Source organism: Capsicum annuum, chromosome 1, assembly GCF_002878395.1.
Source record: "Capsicum annuum cultivar UCD-10X-F1 chromosome 1, UCD10Xv1.1, whole genome shotgun sequence".
Lineage (NCBI taxonomy): Eukaryota > Viridiplantae > Streptophyta > Magnoliopsida > Solanales > Solanaceae > Capsicum > Capsicum annuum.
Window position 1 is genome coordinate 51,286,800 of NC_061111.1, and position 11,150 is coordinate 51,297,949.

Here is an 11,150-nt window from a genome sequence, read left to right on the forward strand (position 1 = left end):
TAATCGTTAAATTTCTCGAAATCATCAACAAGAACCAATAAATCAACTTCTATGACTTTCCTGACGTCTTTTGCCAATAAAACGGAATGGACAAACCAAACTAAGCACAATTTCTCCCTAAAGTGCTTTGGTATTTTTTTATCCTTGAGATCTGCCATCAAATCATCCACTTTATAGCTACGTCCAACAATGCCCAACAACCCATTTTTTCCTTTGCATTTGTGGGGGTGTTTCCCTAATGAGAGGTTCTTTTGGACGATCGCATCTCAAGCCCGTCACTCTGGCAAACTCTTTCAATCCAAAACAAATCGGCATGCCACAGTAGTTGATCCAAATTTCATCCATATTTTTTTGCCCTTCTTCAAATCTTTATCATCCCCTGCATACTTGATCCTACACCTGAGAAGACCATATACCATGCTCATTGGGAAACAGGGAGTGCGGTCCGCAGGCAGCTCAAGAAAGTATGTAAACCAGCTCTTGTTAAAAAGTCCATTTATGTTTTCATTCTTCATAATACTCTTAAGTTCATCAAAACATTTCCCCAACTGACATTTAAGTACAAGATCATCAGTTACTTTGTCAGGGTTATCTATCGGCATCACAACTCAAAACCTGTCAATACTAATGATTTTGACAGGATAATGCTGGGATTTTGTTATTAATTCATGCCCCATTGGTGAGAAAGATTTATCACTTTCCTCAGCTTCACTTTGCCCTGACTGAGATTGTTTAGGAAGTTTCTCTGATTCTATCTGTACTCTAGCCTTTTACACCTGAATCAATTTAGGTACTACCTTAACATTAAGTTAATGAGAACTCATTTAAACTTATATTGATCGATCAAAGGAACTCATTTACACCTAAATCAATTTAGGAACTCATTTAACATTAACATTAAGTTTTTTTCCTCTTCTTTGTAGATATAAGGAACTGAAAGTTGATCAACTTTTGCCCGACCAACATAAGAGGCTGCAGTAAAGATGGGTTCAGAGAAATAAGATACATGCAGATGGAACCACTTTATATGTGGGAGGTATGTATTACTGATAATGTCATCGTTGAAACACACATAAATTTCACTGATTTTATGAATTCTATTTTTACCTATTAGTCATAGATCATTCAAATAAGATATCTGCAATTTTATAGTTAAGTTTGGTAGGTCCGAACTGATAAGGCTGAGGGACCATGAATATGGTTCTGATACCCTATTAAGATTTAATACCGGTTGTTGCTCATGTTTATGTGTCAAGTATTATGAAGGGATCTAGTTTTGGTGTCATTGTAAAGAGATTCAATGGCGATTGTACTAACTTTAAGGGTGCATTGGCCTCTGAGAAGGCCTTCGAAGCCTAGCACCTCATCTAACAACAACAAAAAACCAATATAGTTATTGCCATAGCCTAAATTTATACGATTGGGTTGCTTAGGGTGATGATTATATGCCAGAAGGAGCGGTAGGAGAATGCCTTCGAGGGAAAATGGGTGGTTGATGAAAGACTATTTCATATGAGAGCTAATTGAAGAGGATACATAGGGTAGAAAGTAACTTATAGCGAATCTGACCGATGAAATTATCTTAAAACATAAGAAATCTGTATCAAGTGCAAATATGAAATTGTATCCGGTAATAAAAAATCCATCTGTTGTTTCTCTAAGAGAAAAATAGGGCAGATAGTTATTTTTCTAGGGAGCTGCGACTAGGTAGCGTTGTCGGGATTATCACCTAGATTCAAGATAATAGAAGAAGACGAAGAAAGCAGCCTTATGGGTATCGAGGGTTGAAATGATGTACAGTAAGTCTAGAAAACTTACGCCAATAGCAACTGCAGTTAAAGTAAGGAATCTAAGCAAAGGCGGCAATTTTTGAATTTTAAATTGCATCCCATGCCTTCTTGTTTGTGGGTTCGATTAGGTCCATTGTTGTTGACCTGATTGAAACCACAAAGAAGATTGAAAGACAGTTTGAGTTTTATTACATCCTTAGCAATATGGTTATAATTGATTGAGTTTTCTAGCCTTAGCATGATTTCAACATTTCTTGGAGAAGATCAGAGGCTTACTGTAGTATGTGAATTTTGATAATTTTCAAGCTTGAATCCAGCTTGTCGATTTGGTATTCAATCTTGTCGTTATCGTCTTTGAAGTTGGTATAGAGTTCCTGATCTCTTGTATGCTCGATCAGAAACACTATCTTCGAAGTTGTGGCATTGTAGAAACCCTTCAAATACTTTCTTCAGAAGCCTTAAAAGATACATGCAGGGTCGTTGTGTTTGTTTTAGGTCAAAATGTGTTGATGCACACTAAAGATGTGGTCCCAATCATTGAATAGCTCACTTTTATCGAGCGTTGCTCAATGCAGCTTACTCAACCAACCTTCAAGAAATTTGATAAATTAATAAGCAAGGAGTTACATAATATTTGATCTAAGCCGACTCTACCAAGCCTATCAAACATTACGTAACTCCAGGCTTATTATCCTATTAAAAAACTTTGCTCGAGTTAGTGGACAAATCAAAAAGCTCAAGCTCTTAGCCTTTCTACTGATCGCTCTTCTCTAATATAGATGACAAGATATTTTCCATACAAAAGTCTACACCATCAGCAGAAATTCTTGGCAGAGCAAAAGTGGCATTGTCAACTCCTTTGTTTTTCTCAAGTATCCTAAAAACAAAAATTTCAACTCCTCTGTCTTGCACTATTGAGAAATGTACAAGGGCCACAGAAGAACAACATGAGCTGAAAAAGATGAGAAGATAAAAAGGTGAGGAATAAGAAGGACAAACTGAATGCTAGGTTTAGTTCATCTTTGTTTGGTTTGTTAAATAAATAAAATGTGAATGCAAATGAAAATACTTTTGTATTTTCTCGTTCAAAAGAAAAGGTAGAAATATTTTCATTTGCATTCGTATTTTATTTGTTTAACAAATCAAACAAAGAAGAACTAAACCTAACATTCAGTTTGTCCTTTCTATTCCTCTCTTTTTTATCTTCTCACCTTTTTCAGCTCATGTTGTTCTTATATGGCCCTTGTACATTGCTCAACAGTGCAAGACAGAGGAGTTGAAATTTTTATTTTTCAGATACTTATACAAGACAGCGGAGTTGATAATGCCACTTTTGCTCTGGCAAGCATTTCTACTGACGGTGTAGACTTTTGCATGACGGATATCCTATCATCTATATTGGAGAAAAATAATCAGCAGAAAGGCTGAGAGATTGAGCTTGTTTGTTTTTTCCACTAACTCGGGCAAAGTTTTTTGATAGGATAATGGGCCTGGAGTTACGTAACATTTGATAGGCTTGGTAGAGTCGACTCAGATCAAACGTTATGTAACTCCTTGCTTATTAATTTATCAAATCCCTTGAAGGTTGGTTGAGTAAGCTGCATTGAGCAACACTCGATAAAAGTGAGCTATTCAATGGTCGGGACCACATCTTCAATGTGTATCAAACATTTTGACCTAAAATAAACACAGTGACCCTCCATGTATCCTTTAAGGCTTTTGAAGAAAGTGTTCTGAAGGCCTTCTTCAATACCACAACTTCAAAGGAGAAACTATTCCTGATCGAGCTCACAAGAGATCAAGAACTCTATACCAACTTCAAAGACGATAACGACAAGATTGAATACCAAATCGACAAGCTGGATTCAAGCTTGAAAATTATCAAAATTCACATACTACAGCAAGCCTCTGATCTTCTCCAAGGAATGTTGAAAGCATGCTAAGGTAAGAAAACACAATCAATAAATCCATATTTCTAAGAAAGTAATGACACTCAATTTATTTTTTAATCTCATTTTTGGTTCCGATCAGGTCAACAACAGTGGACCTAATCGGAACCACAAATAAGAAGGCATGGGATGCAATTTAAAATTCAAAAATTGTTGTCTTTCCTTAGATTCCTTACTTTAACTGCAGTTACTGTTGGCATAAGTTTTCTAGACTTATTGTACATTATTTCAACCCTTGATGCCCGTAAGGCTGCTTTCTTAGTATTCTGCTATTTTCTATCTAGGTAATAATCCCAACCATGCTACCTAGTCGCAGCTCCCTAGCAAAGTGTCCATCTGCATTATCTTTCTTTCAGAGAGACAACAGACGAATTTACATTTTTGAATACACTTTCATATTTGTACTTGATTCAGATTTCTCATGTTTTAAGATAATTTCATCGGCCAGATTCGCTAGAAGTTACTTTTTACCCTATGTCTCTTCTTCAATTAGCTCTCAGATGATATAGTCTTTCATCAACTCCTCTTTTCCTCACAGGTATTCTCCTTTGGCTCCTTCTGGCGTATAATCATCTTCTCGATTAACTCTTTCATATAAATTTGGGCCAGGAGAATTTCTATTGTTTTTTCATTCTTATTTGATACAGTCCAAGGCTTTTAAGGACTTCTCAGAGTCTAATGCACACTTAAAGCTAAGTCCAATCGCTATTGGATCTCTACAATGACACCAAATATTGATCCTTTCTCAAAACTTGACACGCATAAACACGAGCAACAATTGTCAGTAATTTGTAACAGGGTATCTGCACCATTTTCATGGCAGTCTTATCAATTCGAACCCGTCAAACTTAACTATACAATGCAGGATCTTGTTTGAATGATCAGCCCTAATCAGTTAAAAACTGCATTCACAAAAAGTGTACTTTATGTGTGTTGTCCCGATAATCTTATCAATAATACTTAACTCCCACACATAATAGTGGATCCATCCATCTACACGCACCTTATTCTTCCTAGCCCATCTATGGCTTAAATTAAATAAACAGATGACTAGCAAGTTGCAACAGATGCCATATCTATTTAAATTGTGAAATAATTGCTGATATCTGTTACGACAGATGATCAATCTATTGCTACATATGACATATCTATTGGAAAAGAAAACAGATATATCCATCTGTTGCAACAGATTATCAATATGTTGTAAGTTATCTGATAGATGGAATATATTTTGCAATAGATTACTCATCTGTTAGATTTATTTTAAAATAATTTTCTTTTCTTTCCGAAATACAATAAAAGATAAAATTTTGTATTTAGATCCAACTTTTTTTAATTTACATATTTGAAAAGTCACCAGTTTTATTTAATTAAGGGATATGAACAATCGTGGATTTTTATTTGACTAACCCCTTTCAATTCAATCATTATAAATAGGTCCCTCCTTACTCACTTGATACAAGTGTGACTATGAAGATCAACGTGTGTACAAGTGCAGCAAAGTATCATCCTAGGAAGTTCAATGTTGAGACATGAGAAGGATCAAATACACACCAAAGCCACCCTATTTGCTCATTTATTACACTAGAGGGGCGCCCTTTTTTCATTAAGGGTCTTTTGGTCATTTCATCTTTTATGTAATAAGGAGACTATATATAGTTTAGTATTAGGGATTTTCATGACTTAGTTGATTATTATTGTAAGTCTTGACATTTGAAACACCAAAGTCCTCTCTCTACTTGGGGCAAACCGAAACTTGTAACTAGGATAGCAATTCAAGGGTGGAATCTCTTGTAATTGCTTGTTTTTGAGAAACCTTGACGCTTGAGTGGTGGAATCCTCTCTTGTGTCATTGTAAGAGTTAGGTGATTGTGTGTGGAGGTGTTAGGGGTCTTGGAGTTTTATGTACTCTTTGGTTACTAGGATTTACATCACCTTTGTCTAACTATCTATCCCTTTACTTTTCTTTTCATCTTGTAGTAGTTGTGTCTTGTCTTCTTGTAATAGTTGGTTGGTGTTATTGTAAGCTTATTGTTCATCACATTAATATGGTGTTGTTGCTGTTTTGGTGTGGTTATACACGTTATTATCTCTCCATTTTTGAAGCATTCTCGGATTTTCTTTTCATTCTTGTGTTGTTATTCCTGGTCGAGACTTGGTTCCTTGGGCTCTCGATTTATGGTGTGTTTTGTGACGTTTTTGGGGGCTTTTTGAAGTGTCAATAATGGGTGGGATATTAGAGAGAGTGGAAAGCCAAAGAAGCCGACCTTCTACCCCTCGACATATTTCACCAACTAGTACTCCCGAGGCCATGCACCAAATGCTAGATCCACCTATTGTGACAAATCAAACCAACCCTCACTCCCAAATCCGAGATCATAATAGACCAATCCACCCTCCACTTCACCAAGTCCAACAATAAGGACTTGTAACCTAAATACCACCACCAAACTCGAGCCCTCCCATCCAAAATCCACTTGACGAAAGACCTCACTATCCAAATCCAATCCTACCGCTCCAAGCTCCACTTAACCCAAATAGACCCGTCCATGTTAAGGGGTATGGTAGAGAAGAAAAACATGCTGGTTATATACCATATGATGATATTTACATGAGAAGGGAGGAGATAAGGATTAGGCAAGGTTATCCAAGGGAAGTTCACGGCCAAGAAGGAAGAGTTGATCTTTGGAACCAAAAAGGGAATGAAAACCGTAATGTAGGTCAAAATACCATCAAGGTGGGGCTTCCAACATTCAAAGGTGAGAGTGATCCAGAAGAATTTCTAGCTTGGGAGTCCACTTGTGAGAGAATCTTCCAAGTTAATGACCTTGTCGAGGATAAAAAAAGTTGTTATGCGATTGCATATTTTGAGGGTTATGCTACTACGTGGTGGGAGTATGTGAAGCAATTTGGCAATGTTTTGATTGAGGGGAAGCCCCCTCCTTGGTTTAGGTTAAGGTACCTCATGAGACAAAGTTACTTACCCGAGAGTTACCATCAAGATCACCTTGCTAAGTTGTATAACTTTAGGCAAGGAAACAAAAGCGTTGTGGCCTACTATGATGAATTCCAACAACTCATTTTAAAACTTAATCACCGAGGAGAGCAAGTAATCCATGACATCATTCGATTTAAGGTGGGGTTGAATAGAGACATTGCCTCACGGTTGACACTTCATAAGTTTGACACCATTGATGCCATCTTCCAAGCCACCTTGGAAGTTGAGAAGGAATTATGGGAGAAACCAAGTGTCAAGCTCAAAGGGAAATCTCCCTCGGGTTGGCAAAAGAACAAAAATGACCCATCCAATGTGGATAAAACCAAGGACAAGGATGCACAAGCTGAAAACAAGGCTCACCAAAGGTGCCCTCCGAGAAATGAAGGTAAACCGCATTTCTCTTCTAGTTCTAAGGGCTTTCAATGTTTTAAATACCAAGGTTAGGGGCACAAGGCTAACGAGTGCCCAAATAGGAGAAATGTGATTCTAAGAGAGGGAAAATTATACTTTCTTGAGAAGGAGGTGGGACTTGAACCAAAGGAGATTAATGATCAATCTCAAGATGGAGAGAAGGTAAAACCCGAGGAGCCAAAGGAGGGGGATGAAGAAGATGTTTGGTCGTGTGAAGGTAAGATTATAGTGCCTATGTATATGTCAAGGAAAGTCATGCTTAGTGAGGGTATGAAAGAAGAAGCCAAGAGTGAGGAGGATGAATAAAGAGAGAAGTCGAGAGTTGGGATTGTGGGATTTTCCCACAAGGACTCTTTGTTGATTACTAACAGAGATACTAGCACTTTGCCTAGTATGAAATCTTCTTATGTGCAGGTTGTAGAACATATAAATCCAAGGAGAATGCTTGATGATATCATGGGACCCTTGGTTGAACATCCTAACCTTAGGAAGAGCAATGAAGAAATGATGAAAAGAGGAGAGCTTGCCGGTGATGATTGCTTGAATTTGAGGGCAAATTCCTCTCAAGATGGAGAGGATGATACAAGTGCGACTATGAAGATCAACGTGTGTACAAATGCAGCAAAGTATCATCCTAAGAATTTCAATGTTGAGATGTGAGAAGGATCAAAGACACACCAAAGCCGCCCTATTTGCTCATTTATTACACTAGAGGGGCGCCCCAATTGTAGGGGGTGCGGATAACTTGTATAATTGAATAGATGTATCATAACTCTAATGGATCTATTCTTATTTGTGCGTGGATATTTCTTAACTTCTCTAAATATTTTTATTTTTGGTTTATTTATTTTAATTTCATTAATGTTCATATATTGGGGGTGATTAAATGGTATTTGATTAAATGTTTTGCCGTAGTATTCGTTAGTTTTTTCCTCTTAGTTTTTGTAATTCTTCTATATTATTTTTGAGGTATTCTAAATGTTTTATATCCTTTGTTCTAAAATATTCAATTAAATTCTCTTTCATAAGTATCTTTGTTGCTCTTATTTCTTCCATATCTAGTCTCCAATATTTTAAGTATTCGTAGTTTATCATTTTATCCTGTAGTAATTGTAAATTTACAAATTTCTGTATAATAATTAATCCTAATTGTACTATAATGTATATCTAATTCTAGATTTTCAATTCTGTTTATCATCTCGTGTTGTTCTTCTCGTAGTGAGTTTTTTAAAATTATATGAACTATCACATGTACTTTTTTCTAAATTTTCTAGGGTTTCTTCTATCCACATTAATTTTTCTTTTAGATTTTCCATTATTCCTCTAATTCGATTTCTATAATAAATTTCTTCATTTAGGTTATTTTGATTTTCTCTAGTTTTTTTAATATATTCTAACGTTTCTTAATCTGAATAATATTCATCTGGGAAATTATCTAGGTATAGTTGTTCTATCCAATTTATAATTTCAATTTCATTGTCTAATATCTTTTCTAATATTATTCTCTTAATTTCTATAATTTCTATATCTCTAAGTATATATAAGATTAATATTTTAAGATTATCTGTCATTTAAAATTGGTTAAATAATTTATTATAATATTTTTTAGTTTTTTGTTTTAATCTCATTAATTCTTCTACATTTTCACTGAGAAATTGTATATATTTTATATCTTTAGTCCTCATATATTCATTTAAATTTGTTTTCATTTGTTTTTCTGTTGATTGTATATTTTTCATATCCATTTTCCAATATTCTAAATATATGTAATTTATCATAGTTGATGTGTGGGTTTTGTATGTAAGTATTTATAAGAGTAGTTAGGTAGGTGTGGTATATAATTAATTCTAGTCATAAAATATCTATCAAATATTTTTTCCAATATGATTTTTCTTATATCTACTATTTCTATATCCTTAAGTACATATAAAACAAGTATTTTAAATTTATCTACCATTGGATGAGATAAATAATTATCCATTTTTCATGAAATTACTATTTTCAAAATATTCCTTTCAATCATACACATAACAAGATATGATCATTTTAGATTACTATATACTAGATCATTCTTAAATAAAGTGTTCCTCGGTCACTATTAGCATGGTAATCTAGATACTTTTCCCTTAAACAGTGCCTCTACTCTGGCTACTCCCCTATCACGGCTTTCTTGCCTCACCAATTTTCCCTTTAGGATGGCATAGTTCTTAGGGATTTTTCTCCTTTTTCACTTTTCTAATAAACTTCTTAACATGCTATTTTTCGAATAATTCTACTATAAAGCAACTAACATGAACTTATTTTATCATATCATGATTGTTAGAAATTTATGAATTTAGCTATTCATAATCATAAATAAATATACCTATTCTGGTAGGTTTGATAATTCTAAGCTTTGTTTATCCATAGCTTTTTCCATTGGAATATACCTATTTTTTAATAAATGTTTAAAAGTTTGTTGTGAAAGAAGAGTGTTTGCTTCAACGCATGAAGGCTTGCTTTCTTTCTGCCTTTGATGCCTTTCATTTATAATGAGAATACTTTACAAAAGTTTTACACATATCCTAACTTTTTTACAAAGTCTTCATCTAACCTAATTATTGCCCTAACTATACTCTATGAAAAGTCTTTACGTAAAGACTTAGCTAACTATAAAACAAAACTCATAAAGGTTTTTGGCTAAAACGTCAAAAAACCTATTAATATAGCTATCTTAAAGTTTTTACAAACTTTGTATCATAAACCTATACAAGAGATTTTACGTAAAGAAAATTGTGAAAGTTTGTTACATGTCACTTTCACAATTTAATAGCTTGTCTTTTATCTCCATTATTTTGCTCCGTAGCTATCTTTTTTCTTATCTCTTTCTTGTCGTATCTGTTGCTTTCTATCTTCTTGTCAGTGTAGCATCACATCTGAAATAAAGTTGTGTCTGCCACTACATCTGCTGCATATGTGATCATTGTATTATTGGCCAACTTTTTCATAAAATTGTTCCAAAGCTTCTTCTGAGATAATTCCTTTTTTGATAGATCTCGTCAATGGTTGTTCTTCTGGTCTAAGGAGTGTTAATCCCCATTTCCTAAGTTCTTCCATGTCTTGGTCTCTAACTTCTTTACAAGTTGAATAAACCAATGTTTGATTCCTCGAGCTATATATCCAAATGGGTTTATGATTTGAGTAATTATTAAGTGATTCTGATAATATATTATTAAATCTAATAACTCTTTTGTTGTGGTAAAATCCTGGTATCTATATCTTTGGTATCTCGTCTTGTTCACATATCTCTTCTGGAATAATACAATCTCTGGTAATACCTATCTTGATTACTGTAATAGTCTGTTTAACTTCATCAAATAATATTTCGGCTGGGGAGGAATAAAATCGAACATAAAATAATTGTCCGTTAGTAATTCTCTTATAAATCATAAATCCATTGTGAATATCTGGAATTCCTTCTAACACTTCTCCAGTAGTTGTGTAAACTGTAGATAATAATCTATAATAGTAACATGATTTGATTAAATTCGAACTTGTACCTGGAAAAGCAATAATAAGTTTATTGTAATTCTGGCATTTTTGGGTAATATATCCTTTTTTGTTGTGCGGCTAGTTCTTCACTTTGAATAGGTTTGGTATTTAACATGGTTTGTAAGGTGTATATATTTTCAATGTATTTTTCGGCAACATATTTGTATGTCTGTTTTTCTTGGTTAAGTAATTCAGAATATGTATGTATTTGGGGAGGTGCAAATGATTCTGATCTTTGTATATTTGGTGTATATCATTTTGAAAATATATGGTTGAGGTTGTAATTCTTTTACTTTGGTATTTCAGGTTTATTTTGAGTGACTATATTTTTCCCTTTAGATATATCTCCTGCGCCTGCAGCTGTAACTGTAATTTCATTAGTAATTTGAGTTTTTAGGTGTTTCTCATCGTCACCTTCTAGGTCTAGTTTTTTACTGTGCAGGAAGAGCACATTAAAAAACTAGACCTAGA